The following is a 2,500-nucleotide window of genomic DNA, read 5'->3' as shown; positions in this document are numbered from 1 at the left end:
AAATGGAACCACACGTCAGCCAGACACTCTGATCACGCACCACTCTCTGCTTCTAACAGGCGCACATACAATATGTAAGCACCAGCATGGAACAACATCCAGTGCATCTTCTCCGCCACATTACACAATCCACACTATCACAACCAGACCAGGAGGTCCGTGCGGAAAATACAATATCCCAGCCTTTCGACATCCACCATTGCGCAGACCAGGCACCAACACCCACACATGTCCTATACAACGGTGCACCCAACATCACAATAGTACCTCCTGTCACAGCGCACAAACAATGACATGAGTCAAAGACACAGGTCTCACACAAGCATAGAATTGGAGCGCCGCCTCTAATAAGCCAAAGGTGCATCCTGACGTGACAAATCTGATCATGTCACAAGCATTCACTTACTATAATCACTATCAACGAACCTGCCGCCCCCGCCCCCCCCCCCCCCCCCTACACCTTTCCGTACAACAACGTGTAACCTAACCTAACCTAACCTAACCTATGTTGTACTTAACCTAACCTATGTTGTACCTTAACCTAACCTATGTTGTACCTTAACCTAACCTATGTTGTACCTTAACCTAACCTATGTTGTACCTTAACCTAACCTATGTTGTACCTTAACCTAACCTATGTTGTACCTTAACCTAACCCATGTTGTACCTTAACCTAACCCATGTTGTACCTTAACCTAACCCATGTTGTACCTTAACCTAACCCATGTTGTACCTTAACCTAACCCATGTTGTACCTTAACCTAACCCATGTTGTGCCTCAACCTAACCCATGTTGTGCCTCAACCTAACCCATGTTGTGCCTCAACCTAACCCATGTTGTGCCTTAACCTAACCCATGTTGTGCCTCAACCTAACCCATGTTGTGCCTTAACCTAACCCATGTTGTGCCTTAACCTAACCCATGTTGTGCCTTAACCTAACCCATGTTGTGCCTTAACCTAACCCATGTTGTGCCTTAACCTAACCCATGTTGTGCCTTAACCTAACCCATGTTGTCGCCTTAACGTAACCCACGTTGTCGCCTAAACCTGCTCTGTAATTGTTATACGACTCGTTCAATTACTGTAGTGTTGCCCACCCGCAACCCTCGCAATATAGTTCGCTACTCGCACTGCCCGCACCCCTGTGTATCGCTTCATGTTAAACACCTTGCAAGTCTTGCTCACTTTCCACATGCTCCTGCTGTACACTGTAATGTGGATGGCAGCAGGACGTACATGCCGCCCCTCCCCACGTCCCCACCTTGCCCCCTGCCTTCGCAAGCTGGTTGGTGAGAAGTTTGCATGTTCAATGCCCTTCGCATGCGACGTACTCAGGCTACGTTGTGGTGCGGCCTGTGTCAACTGTCCGCTGATGTCGTACGCGTGAACCACAATCTGTACTGCACATTCGTCCTTATGTACTGAATGATACATCGTGGCACATGTGTGACCGCACAACGACTGCGCCCAAAAACGGCGGACCATACAGTGCAAATATTGTGCACGCAGCTACGTGTCGTCTCCCTATGAGAGCTGGATTGCAGTGTGGTACGCCATAGAGACGTGTGGGAGGAACGGACGCCGTGGATGGCGATCAGCATGAGCTGTCTGTTGATGTATTCGGACCTAGTCGTCTCTCCTCACACACCGTGATGGCATGGTGCACCGCGTTCCATATCTGCGACATGCTACAGAGGCCGGTTGACAGTCGTTCGAGCAATGGACATCGCATACGTACGGGGGCCACCTTCCACGTATTGTCTAGGCGTGCACATTTTGTTGCGTGTATGTGGGCAGACGTAGTGTGGCGTGACACCTGACACAGGCATGCAATAATCGTTGAAGTTGCAAATGGCGATGGACGCCTGCGTTTTCTGGTGAAGTTACGCAAATGAACAAATGGTAACCTGTTGTGGTGCGGTTGTTCTCGCTAGGGGTGAATCGGTGATGGCGACGATAGGTTGACGGTACTAACCGGTTGTTCCAGCGATACCCACCATGCCGACGAAACTGAACGGCATCTGGGTGTGAAGCGATACGCGGCGGTGGCTGGGTGGGACCGTCCCCGGCCGGTGAGGGGGCGCCTCCCGGCGTGCTGGCCGCGCGGTGCGTGGGCGCACGCGCTACAGCCGGCTGGTGGGGGGCGGCCAGTGGCAGGCGCGCCGGCCGACGGACGCGGCAGGCGTCGCAGCTGCGCGCCGGCGCACCCTGCGCGCGGCGCCGTGCGGCCAAAGTAGGTCCTCGCGGGCCCGGTGCGAAGCGCGGTGGACATCTTCAGTGTGCTGGTCCGATTGAGGACTGTGTGCGTTGAGGATGCGCCGCCGCCCGGCGCTCGGCGCCGCGACGCCGTCTGCTGCTCGGTCGCCCCAGCGGTTCTCGCTGGTGGTTTGTATCGCAGCTGTGCGGATGTGTTGGCGCGTGCGCTGTGCTGGGAGAGTTCGCTTCGGCACCCAAGTGGGGCTTTTGTCCTTCTGTGGCGCTGGCGTTGGAGCTGCCGG

The sequence above is a fragment of the Schistocerca piceifrons genome, unplaced genomic scaffold (genome assembly GCF_021461385.2).
Source record: "Schistocerca piceifrons isolate TAMUIC-IGC-003096 unplaced genomic scaffold, iqSchPice1.1 HiC_scaffold_1005, whole genome shotgun sequence".
In the NCBI taxonomy this organism is placed as follows: Eukaryota; Metazoa; Arthropoda; class Insecta; order Orthoptera; family Acrididae; genus Schistocerca; species Schistocerca piceifrons.
This window is presented reverse-complemented; position numbering follows the sequence as displayed.